The sequence below is a fragment of the Cuculus canorus genome, chromosome 29 (assembly GCF_017976375.1).
Source record: "Cuculus canorus isolate bCucCan1 chromosome 29, bCucCan1.pri, whole genome shotgun sequence".
Classification (NCBI taxonomy): domain Eukaryota; kingdom Metazoa; phylum Chordata; class Aves; order Cuculiformes; family Cuculidae; genus Cuculus; species Cuculus canorus.
Window position 1 is genome coordinate 1,461,585 of NC_071429.1, and position 12,209 is coordinate 1,473,793.

At 58.2% G+C, this 12,209-nt stretch overlaps 1 protein-coding gene across 1 annotated transcript in view; it reads left to right on the forward strand.

The window, feature by feature from the left end:
- The first annotated feature begins 6,417 nt into the window (after positions 1–6,417).
- Positions 6,418–12,209, forward strand: part of PPP1R1A (protein phosphatase 1 regulatory inhibitor subunit 1A) — a 29,646-nt gene continuing 23,854 nt past the window's right edge. The window contains exon 1 of the mRNA XM_054051654.1: positions 6,418–6,423. The gene's annotated coding sequence lies outside the window, so the exon portion shown is untranslated. The remainder of the gene's footprint in view (positions 6,424–12,209) is intronic.

Below are 12,209 nucleotides of genomic sequence, written 5' to 3' on the forward strand. Positions count from 1 at the left end.
ATCAGCATCCTTGGATGAACACTCAGAGATGCCCTAGGATGGGCATCCCTGGATGGGCACCCTTGGGCGAGCATCCCTGGATCAGCATCCTTGGATGAACACTCAGAGATGCCCTAGATGGGCATCCCTGGATGGGCAGCCTTGGGCGAGCATCCCTGGATCAGCATCCTTGGATGAACACTCAGAGATGCCCTAGGATGGGCATCCCTGGATGGGCACCCTTGGGTGAGCATCTCTGGATCAGCATCCTTGGATGAACACTCAGAGATGCCCTAGGATGGGCATCCCTGGATGGGCACCCTTGGGTGAGCATCTCTGGATCAGCATCCTTGGATGAACACTCCGAGATGCCTTAGGATGGGCATCCCTGGATGGGCACCCTTGGGCGAGCATCCCTGGATCAGCATCCTTGGATGAACACTCCGAGATGCCCTAGGATGGGCATCCCTGGATGGGCACCCTTGGGTGAGCATCTCTGGATCAGCATCCTTGGATGAACACTCCGAGATGCCTTAGGATGGGCATCCCTGGATGGGCACCCTTGGGCGAGCATCCCTGGATCAGCATCCTTGGATGAACACTCAGAGATGCCCTAGGATGGGCAGCCCAAGATGGGCAACCATGGATGGAGACCCCCTAGATGAACACCCTAGGATAAGCACCTCAGGATGAGGCCCCCTGGGTGGATACCCACAGACGGCCACCCATGGATGGGCATCCCTGGACCAGTGCCCTTGGAAGAGCACTTTGGGTTGAACACTGTAGGATGGGCTTCCCTGGATAGGACTTGTAGATGGGCACTTGTGGTTGGGGACCCCTGGGTGGGCACCCCTGGATGGGCATCCCTAGGTGGGCACTCCTAGATGGGCACCCCTGGATGGGCATCCCTAGACCAGTACCCTTGGATGAGCACCCTGGGATGAAAACCTTCGGATGGGCATCCCTAGATGAGCACCCCTGAATGGGGACCCCCAGATGGGCACCCTGAGATGAGAACCACTGGATGGACATGCCTAGATGGGCACTCATGGATGAGCACCCCTAGATAGTGACCCCTATGCAGGAACCCCTGGAAGGTCACCCCAGCTCGCCCAGCAGCAGGACAGACCCTGCCATGCAGGTGCCTCAATGCGGGACGTCCCCCAGGGGGTTTCCATCCAACTGCAAATGACCAAGCATAACATGGCCGGGGTCACCCAAGGGATCAAACTCTGGGTGATGCTGGCTCCGACCCAGGTGCTGGGGGTGGGCGTGGGGGCCATGGCTCCCTCCCAGCAGTAATGAGAGAGCAAAGGGGGAGTAATTAGTGGCTGGAACGACCAGAAGGGGCCCGGCTGAGCTCTCCACTGCTCAGACAAGAGAAGGGGCCCCAGGCTCCACAGCCCCCAGCCAGCAAGAAGGGGTGATGGATAAAGACCCCCCAGTTAACAGACAAGCATTACGGGTGGTCGCCCCTCAGATCTAGAACTTGGTTTCTCCAATCGCAAGGGCTGTAGCCACCCAGCCTGGGATAGGGGCTGTGCAGGGTGGTGGCACCCCAAAAGTCATCTCCCCCTTCTCGATTTCATCCCTGCCTGGACTCTGCTCAGCGTCGCACAGGCTCAAGGCACACCAGAGAAGATTGAGGTTGGATATCAGGAGGAAGTGGCTTTAAAATGGAGGGGGAAAGAGTTAGGATAGACATTAGGAAGAAATTCTTCATGATGAGGGTGGGGAGGCCCAGGTTGCCCAGAGCAGTGGTGGCTGCTCCATCCCTGGAGGGGTTCCAGGCCAGGTTGGATGGGGCTTGGAGCCCCTGATCCAGTGGGAGATGTCCCTGCCCATGGCAGGGGGTGGGACTGGATGGGCTTTGAGGTCCCTTCCAACCCAAACCATTCCATAATTCCATGACTCTATGGATTTCTTCACTGAAAGTATTGTCAAGCATTGGAAGAGGCTGCCCAAGGAGGCGGTCCACTCCCTATCCCTGGAGGGATTTAAGAGATGAGTAGACGTCATACTTGGAGACATGGTCTGGTGGCAGACTTAGGGCTGGATCCACGGTTGGACTCGATGATCTTAAAGATCTTTTCCAACTGCAACCGCTCTCTGATCGCCGCGTGGGAGCCTCCCCGCACGCGCCAGCCTGAGGGACCCTTCAACGTTCATTTATCGCGCTTGCAATCATGGCTTTGGCAGCCTGGGATTACAGGGAATACTAATTAATTCATTAGTGGATTCATGGCTTACTTCCCACCGTCAGGCTGGGACGTGGGGCAGGGGCAAGAGGAACAGATTGCGGCCAATAAATCTGCCTGTTGCCACACCGCCCGCCGCAGCGACGGCTTCGTCCCCTCCCTGACAGATGGCTCCAACAGGTCCCGGCACCCACACAAAGGGGCTGCGGGGGCGCCTTGGGGCACAAGGGGACCGTGGCAAAACATCCCCTTCTGGGATCGGGCGGTGGGATCTGGATGGCGGGAGGTGACCCCCGGGAAGGAGTGGGGTGATGAGAAGACGGGGGGGGGCATTGTCTGCAGCCCCCGCTGCCTTTCAGGACCCGGCCACGTGCCGCTCGCTAATCCCATTGTGTGGGGCTTGGCATCTGTTAGGGTTACGGAGGATCTGGCCCCCCGGGAACATTCCTGCAAGATGTTCAACCTTCCCGCTTCCACCTCCAGGGCCAACTCTGGGGGTGGGGACCGCAGCGCCGGGACGGGGACCTCGGCAGGAAGAGGGTGGGAAGATGGGGCTGGGGTGAAGGTGCAGCCCCCCTGCCCCATGCTGGGTGGGTGCTGGGGAGCTCCAAGGTAGACAAGAAAGAAGAGATGGGAATTGCCTTCTCTAACTGAGCTCAGCCCCACTGCCAGCCCAGGACTGCGTTGGACATCCTGGAACCCCAAGCTGTGCCCACCTCAGAAGCCTCCCACCCTCCCCAAGAGTCTCCCACCCCATGTGTCCTTTCATCCTTCCATGCCCTCAGCATCTCCCTCAAACCCCACGTGTCCTTCCATCCCTCCCAAGTGTCCTCCATCCCTCATTTAACCCTCCCAATCCCCAGGGGTCATAGAATCATGGAATGGTTTGGATTAGAAGGGGCCTTTAGTTAGAACCCCATCCAGTTCCAAACCCCTGCCATGAGCAGGGACACCTCCCACTGGATCAGGGGCTCCAAGCCCCATCCAACCTGGCCTTCAACCCCTCCAAGGAGGGGGCAAACACTTCCAGGGAGGGAGCAATGTCCTGTCTTATCCCTCTGACCTATCACCTTCCCACCACCCCATGTCCCGCCCCAGCTCTCCATTCCCTGGGCACTGGTAACTCTGGAAAACAGCTTGTAACCCCAAACATGGTCCCATGCCCCATGTATGGCCTGAGCCTCAGTTTCCCTCTCTGCTCCGGGGCTCTGAGCAGTGCAGGCCGCCAGGAGCAGATTGCACCATCCCTGTGACATCTGGAGAAGAGGTGGCAAGTCCCGAGCTTCTCCACGTTAGCCCCATCTGTTGGTCACACATAAAACGTCCCTCTCTTTGGGGTCTGGTGCTCTGCAAGGACATCTCCCTTCTCAGGGTTCCACATCCATCCCAGGGCAGCAACCACAGGAGACAAGATGCAATCCCAACAGGGCTGGGCTGATATGATGCACTCGGGGCGACCTGGAGCAGGTCCTCCTGATGGCCGCAAGGTTTGCCAAAAGAAGCTAGATTTGGAGTGCTCCACCTCGATGCTGCTCCACCTCACTACCCTGAAATTCTTCACCTTGATCATGATCCATCTTGGGATGCTCCCTCTCGATGCTCCACCTCGATGATGCTCCACCTTGATGTTCCACCCCGAGATGCTCTACCTTGATGCTTTACCCTGGGATGTTCTACCTTGATGACGCTCCACCTCAATGCTCCATCCTGGGGTGCTTCACCTCAAAGACTCTCCACCTTGGGATGCTCTGTCTTGATGATGTTCCACCTTGAAAGCAGATGAAGCCATCATTGAGATGCTCCAGGCAGGGCACAAACCTACAAGGCACAACACTTGAGGATGATCAGAAGCAGAGAATCCTCATCCTATGATGAGTGTTTCATGATGAGAACCTCATGAGGTTCAACAAGGCCAAGTGTAAACGAGGGGGAACGGAGATAAACAGGAGAGGGGCAGATTTAGACTTGCTGCCCCATCCCTGGAGGTGTTCACGGCCAGGTTGGATGGACCTTGGGCAGCCTGATCCAGTGGGATGTCCCTGCCCATGGCAGGGGGGTTGGAACTGGATGATCTTTAAGGTCCCTTCCAACTCAAACTATTCTATGATTCTATGATTCTATCTCTGTCCCTGTGTCCCATCAACGCTCCCAAGCCACCATCCCTTATCCCAAAGTTTCTCTCCATCCCCCAATCCCCTCAGAGCAGCCGCAGCTTGGAAGGGAGGGTAATTGCCTGAGTAAATATTGTGAAAGCCAATTGCTGCCCCGGTGCCGGGCACCCGGGCTGGCATTCCTGGGCCTGTGCGGAAACGCAATTACCGCGTATTAACGGGGTCTAATTTAATCCTGGCAGCTGCTCCCGGGCTGCCTGATTTGCATGACACTGGGGAATGCAATTAAAGAGAAATCAGGGGTTGGGGGGCCCGGTGGGGCGGCAGGGGCTGCAGCCAACGCTCATTGACCCGCGGTTGTCAATTTGAGCAATGGTGGCACCGGGGAGAGGTGGTGACGGGGGCTGTGACAAAGGGGCCCTGTCCATGGGGTCCCCTAGCAGCTCGGTTTTGGGGGGACTCTCAAATCCCACGAGTACCATCCTGGTGGCCCAGTCAAGGGGTCCGGTTGGCTGTTTGCCCACCCTCATGGCTGTTGGTGCTGGAGAAGGGACACGTCAGGGGCTGAGGAGCCTCTAAGGGGACCAGGCATGTCCCCAGCCTTTGCTGCAGACCTCGTCCTGCCAGCCAGCCACCTCCTGCCCCCCAAGAACCCCCAGATGTGGGGCAGAGAAAATGGGATACCTGCTGTGTCCTGCTGCTCTGGGGATGGACAGGGCTGAGCCTCTCACGTCATTCCCTGCCTCAGTTTCCCCTGCCCAGCCCCAGGCTGCTCCCCTGGAGAGGATGCAGGTGAGGGTGGGATGCTGAAGAGCCCAGATGGACCAGAGGCCCAGATGGACTCAAGCACCCCCAGAAAGCAGGGAGGGAAGGGTCACAACCCTGCTGTCCCCCGGGAGACGTTCCCAGCGTGACTGCTGGCCGGCTGGGCTCCTGGCAGCCCACAGGATGCAGCGGCTGCGGGCACAGCTGGGAGAGCCTGGATTGGCTCCCAGTTGCCTTCAGCCTCATCGAGCTGGCAGGGATGCTCAGGCGTCCTCCTCCCGAGAGCAGCACTGGGGACATCCTGGAGTTACTCTTACTCTGAGGTCTCCTCAGAGCCTTTTCTTCTCCAGGCTGAACAACCCCAACTCTCTCAGCCTGTCCTCGTAGCAGAGGTGCTCCAGCCCTCGAATCATCTCCGTGGCCACCTCTGGATCCGTTCCAACAGCTCCAAGTCCTTCTTATCTTGAGAATTCTAGAACTGGACCCAGGACTCCAGGTGGGGTCTCATAAGAGAGGAACAGAGGGGCAGAATCCCCTCCCTCCCTGCTGGCCACCCTGGGTGTCACACCATGGGGACGCTGAGCCCAACCACAGGCGTGTGCAAGGGTGCAGAGCCACAAACGGAGCTGGGTGAGCTCTGGTTGTGCATCCCCGGGCGGGAGCTGACATCTGCTGGTAAGAAACCTGAGCAGCCGCCAGCCCAGTGGGGTGCCCTGCATCCTGCTCGGGGTGCTTAGCAGGCCAGCATCCCAGCATCCCCACAGATTTGGGGAGCAAGATCTTGTCCATGCAGAGGTCCTCGAGCAGACCTTTTTGTCCTCTGCCACATTGGGTCGGAGGAGGCGCGACACTGGGAATGCTGAGCAGACCTGGGGAACCAGCTCACGGAGCATGGCAAACCCCTGGGGTCACAGGATGGTTTGAGGGGACCAGGACATGGGGTACAGCACAAGCTCAGGACTTCGGGAAGCGCGTTGCTCCAGACACAGTACAGTCCCACATCCTCAGGTGCAGCCCCAAAGCTCCACCCCCCACTGCTGCCTGCACCCCCCCTCTACCTCCTAAACCCCCAGGATGGGGACAGAAGGACCCGGTATGGGCATCAGCGAGGTGGTCCTGGACTCTTGGGACTGGTTTGATCCCCAAAAGGACCTCTTTAGGTTGCCCAGAACTTGCCTCGAAGTCCTCAGGGGCTGAAGCTTTGTCCGCTGTCACCCTGCTCCCAGGCAGGCTCTGCAGGAGGAGGAGGAGAAGGAGGAGGAAGAGAAGGAGGAGAAACATGCCTTGGCACAGACAGCGGCACTGCTGCCTGGACGACGACCACGGGCCCCAGATGTTGAGCTGCGGGCACAACTTTGCCGGGAGCCGCCGTCTCTGCCCGTTTGGCATCGTCCTCGGCCAGCTGCCACCCCCTCTCCTCCAGCTCCACAACCACGGCTGCTGCCGATTCCCTCCCGGAGCATCCCTGGACCATCCCTCGGGATCAGTGGCAGCGAGGAGCTGCCGTGGCACCTGGTCCAGCTTGGCCCTGACCCAGGCGTGGAGATTTGCCGGCAGCACTGGGAAGGCTGCACAGATCTACGTTGGCTTGGGGAAAGCATCCCTAGGGAAGAGGAGCCCAGGAAGCTCTGTGGGCATCAGGGTCATCAGGATCCGTCCAAGAGGTGACTTGGAGGAGCCACAGAGGGAGATGTCAACCAGGGTCGGAGCAGGGTATCCCAAAGGATGCTCGACCTCCCCGGGGAGAAGGGGTTGCTCTTTGCAGGGAACATGGATTTCCTGAATATTTACAAATAAATTCATATTCATTAATTAGCTTACGAGCTAAAATTAATTAGAAATGGGTCCTCTAAGGGCTGCTGCTCCATGTCGGGTCGTTAGGTCCAGCTGACAGTAACAACAGTAATTGAGTTAAGTGAAATAATTGCGGTGATGTCTCCCAGCCAGCTGGGTCGGCTCCAGACACAGTGTGGCTTCCAAATCCAAACCACACATGGAGGCTGCAGCCATGGGTGCTCCTGAAGGGCCCCAAGGAGGAAGGGATGTCCTGGGACGCTGTGCTGTCTCCTGATGCCATCTGGCTGCGCTTCCAAAGAGAGTCCAAGATCCTCTGCGAGCATGTGGAGGACCACGTCCATACCCATCACCTGCCTATGGATGCTTCTGAGCTGGAAAAAAAAGAAAGACGCCCTGAAGCCTCAGATACGTAGGATGGAGGTTGGCCCCCAGCTCCAGTCCACTCCAGTGCCTCCCAATTCAGTTACTGGGGACCCCACAGCCTTTTGGAATAGAATCATAGAATCGTTTGGGTTGGAAGGGACCTTCAAGATCATCCAGTTCCAACTCCCCTGCCATGGGCAGGGACATCCCACTGGCTCAGGCTGCCCAACGCCCATCCAACCTGGCCTTGAACACCTCCAGGGATGGGGCAGCCACAACTTCCCTGGGCAACCTGGGCCAGTGTCTCTCCACTCTCATGGGGAAGAAATTCTTCCTCATATCAAGCCTAAATCTGCCCCTCTCCAGTTTATACCCATTGCCCCTCATCCTATCACCACAAACCTTTATGAACAGTCTCTCCCCAACTTTCTTGTAGCCCTTTCTGGAAGGTCACTATAAGGTCTCCTCGGAGCCTTCTCTTCTCCAGGCTGAACAACCCCAACTCTCTCAGCCCGTCCTCGTACGGGAGGTTCTCCAGCCCTCGGAATATCTTTGTAGCCTCCTCTGGACCAGTTCCAACAGCTCCATCTCCTTCTTACCTTGAGGATTCCAGAACTGGGCACAGTATTCCAGATGAGGTCTCACCAGAGAGGAACAGAGGAGCAGAATCCCCTCCCTCCCTGCTGGCCACGATGCTTTGGATGCAGCCTTCATGGTGACACTCAACCAGGACCCCACTGCCTCAAGCATCCTCACTCAAAGGTCCTCCAACCCAGTTACTGGGGTCCCTCCAACCTTTCAGGTTGGCGACATCCACCCTGCTGCCCTGAGCCTCCTCACTCAGAGGGTTTCTGCTCAGCCAAACCCCTTTTTAAGGCAAATTCTTGAGCTTTAGAGCCAACGCCGTGCCTTGCTTCACGCGAAAGGCACTTTCACACCGGATTACACCACCCGGCACAAACCCTCTGTCAGACGGAGTCCAATTTAAGCTCCACTCCATCCCCAGCAAATCCATCACTAATAATGTGCTCACCCACCTCGGGGAACAATTATGGGGCGAGGAGCTGTCAGGAATAACTTGTGCCACTTCCCTGGGGACATCCCACTCTGCGGAGAGCGGCAGTGCCGCTGCATCCCAGCTTTCCGAATCCCTGGAGTGTTTTCGTGGCTGACAAAAAGAAAAAAAGAAACCACTCAAAGAAAAAAAGCTGTTTTTTAAGCCGTGATTTCTCACCTGCCGTGGGAAGCGGGAGGTGGCCGCTGCAGTTGGCGCTGCATATATTTTTCCACTCCCACCACTTCCCTCGGATTTGGCCATGGGAGAGCTCTGATGTGCTCGCACCTTTCCGCCCCCCTCAAAAACGGTTCGATTTACTCGGAAAAAAGAAAAAGCTGCCCAGAGATGCCCGGGAAGGAGGCGGAGGTGAGAAGTGAGCAGCAGCACGCACCCCTGCGCCCAGCTGAGCTGCCAGCGGAGAGAGGAGGAGGCACCAGGATGAAGCTTTTCCCTACTCCTCGAAGTGCTGAGTTTATTCCCAGAAGGAATTTATTTTTGGGGGAAAAAATTCATTTGGGACATCCCACTGGCAACAAGGAGATGGGATGAGCCCGTCACAGGTGACCAGGTTTTGTCCATCCTTTAAAGCCATTGGCTCTTCTCACTGGGGTCCCAAACTGGAAACCAGTAAACACTGGTCCCTGATTGCATGTGGATTTGGGGGTACAACTCAAAGCTGCGCTCCATGGAGCCCTTCTCAAGGTTGCTCGTCCCAGATGGAGTGGTGTCTCTCCGAAGCATCCCATGACTCCAGACAAGGAGCTTCTTCCTCCCCCATCCCTAAGAAGATCACCCGCTTCCCACGGAGCTGCCAGCATCACCCTCATCACCATGGCAACCAGGCAGCCCCTGCGTCGTCTGCCCCCTCCCCCCGGTTTTTGGCAGAGCGGAGGGTGTCGGAGCCGCAAATCCAAGACCCCAACCTCCACAGGACCTCTGGAGGGGCAGGCACAGCCACGCTTTGGACCTGGGGACAAGGTGGTCCTCAGCCTGGGACAAGGAGACCTTGGATGGGAGGAGTCCCCCCTCCACAGAGCTGGTGGTCGCCCCCCCAGTGATGAGAAAAGGGAAAGGGGTGAAAGTCGTTAGCCCCAAGGAGGCCAGAAGATGCAGGATGTGGCCAGCCCGGCCCCATGTTCCCTCGCCCCATGTCCCCTGGCCACCCAGTGTCATCTCATGTCCCAGCACCCAGAGGAGAACTCAGAGCATCCTTATCCCTGCACCAGAGGTGGGGACCACCATGGGGACCTCAAGAAAGCTCCGTGCTGTCCCCACTCCTCACGGCCTGAGTGTGAGGGGCCAGTCAGGAGGCAGGTGGGAAGAGCCCTGGGAGTTAACGAACTTTGCTAATGAAGGGCACCTGTCAAATAAACCCTATAAGGGGAAGGAGAGGTTGAGGATGGAGAAGTCCCATGGGTTGGGGTCTTGGAGTCTGTCTTTGCAGGACAGGTTCAAAGGCACAGCTGGATCCACCTCGCAACTGGGAGGGTCCCAGAAGACCTAGGAAGCAGTGGGGTGGCCCCCATGCTGGATAAGGGCTGAAGATCTGGGACCACCATGCATGAGATGGGTCTGTAGGGTTCCACAGGCACCAGTTCCCCTCATGGGCAACAGGATCCCGTCCAGATTCCATCCTGCAGCAGGATCATCCCCTGCACCAAACCACAACCGGGCTGGGTTTCAATCCCTCTTGGCCGTGGGCTCCAGGCAAACACCAAGGAGAACACGATGGGCAGCAATTAGGGGTTTGCTTTATTGGTGGCTTTGGTCTGGAGCGATGCAGGCACTTGGAGAGCTGTGGGATGAGCTGGGAGTCAACCAGACATCAGGGAGCTGCGCGGTGCTTGTGCAGAGCCAAGGATGCTCAGAAGGAGGAGGAGGAGGAGGACACATCCTGCTCCGTAGGAACCACGTTGCACCCGGAGCCAGCCCTGTGAGGGAGCCCAAATCGCACCATGGAGTGGGAGCCGGTTCTGGGTCCTCCACTGCCTCAGAACTTACTCTGAGTCAGCCCTCCCGGCCCACCACTGGCTCCAGACGAGCCGTGTGGCACGCAGGGGTGTGGAGGTCCCTGTTGGGGGGTCAGGGGAGGGTTTATGGGAGAGCACAGAGGTCTGGTGGGGTGGCAGGGAGGTTCGGGTGCTCAGGGCAGGAGCAAAGGAGATGGGCATGGTCCTCAGCTGCCATGGGAGGTGGTGGGGGCTCCCAGTGCCCCCAGGAGAACACCCTCCCACCCAACCCTCCATCTCGGAGCTGCACCCCTGCCAGCAGCAGGACTCCCCGTGTCCCCAGGCTCCCCTTGGAAGGAATGAACTTACTGTGCTTGTCACCTGGAGGAGAGAAAACACCAAAGAGGTGAGACCTGGCCCAGTCCCACCATCCCAGCCCCACGGGAGCGCCCAGCTGGCCCCCAGCACCCACCCCACTATGACCCCCCTGGCATCCAGCTTGGTGGGGTGGGAAGGAACTGGGGACACCTCTCAAGGAGACACTGTTGCTGCTCCCTCTGACTGCAGCAGAGCCCTCCCCTCCCCCATTGCTCCCCCTTTCCTGCTCACCCAACAACTTTGTCGCTCAGACCCTTCACCAGCTCGTTCAGCTCGTTGACGAGGAAGGCCAGGAGTCCTCTGTCAGCCACCTCTACCGCCTCGACATCTGCGGGAGGAAAAGGGGCTACCCAAGCGCCCCGATACCTTGCTAACAGGATGCTCCTCAACCCTTTTCATGGTCCCCCCACCCACCCACCAGAACCAGTGGCCCTGATGCCCAGTAGGTCTTGACACCCTGACCAAGGCCACCAGCTCTTTCCCTGATCCCAAGGGAGGTGTCTCTTGCTGTGGGCTTTGCAGGGAGCTGGGGGGTGCTCAGACCCCATGGATGTTGTGTGGGTCTGACACATGGGCTTCCCTGCCTGCCTTGGAGGAAAGAGAGGGAGGCAGGAGCATCCTCATTCTCCTCGGAAGGAGGAGGGGGAGGCAGGACCATCTTCGTCCTCCTTGGAGGGGGAGGCAGGAGCATCCTAAACCACCAGGAACAACCCCACCTCCAGAAGAAAAGAACACAAAGCTTTGGAGTTCTCTGGAGGGCTATGGGTCTTTGGGGGGTTCCATCCAGGCCACCAGACCCACTGGGTGAGCAGGACTCACGCGCTGGGCCTTGGACTCACCGGAGGTTGCAGAAGTTGTCCCATCATGAGGAACTGCAGGTGGAAGACACATGGCATCACCCACCTTGGCAGGGCATTGGGACCCCCCACTGCACACAGGACACCCCCAACTCCATGTCCAGTCCCTCAACATGAGCATCTGGAAGACTTGACCCCCTTCCTGCACCCCACCAGGGCCACTCCAGTGTCACCTCGCGACCTTGCCCAGCTCACCTCCAGCAGCCAGGCTGCAGGCGAGCCCGGCCAGGAGCAGGATGATCCAGAGCTTCATCATCATAGAGGATTTTAGACAACAATCACGGCTGAGAGTGACCCAGAGAGATGAGCTGAGCCCAGGGTTTGCTCCTTATGAAGGCAGTGTCTGGGCTGGGAGGGCTCAGGGATGCAGGGAGTGTTGCAGGTGTGGGAAGATGCCGGTGCCTGGGCGCTCAGCCAGGGGCAGGATTAGTCTGGATTAGCCCTGCAGCCCCTCCGGGCAGCTCAGCCAGAGCCAAGAGCACCCAAACCAGTCCTGGTCCCAATCCCAGGGCCCCCAGCCCTCTGTGCACCGAGCAATTCCCAAGTCCTCAAAGCCCCAACAGCCACTTGGTTCCCACTCCCAATCATCCCAGGGTGCCCCAGGACGCTCCAGTTCACCCCACAAGCCTTGGATATTGGGAAACATTTAATCACCAAAAGGATTCTCGAGCCCTGGTGGAGGGCTGGTGGAGTCCCCATCCCTTGAGGGGTTTAAAAGTTGAGGAGATGAGGTGGTCAGGGATGGTTCAGTCGTG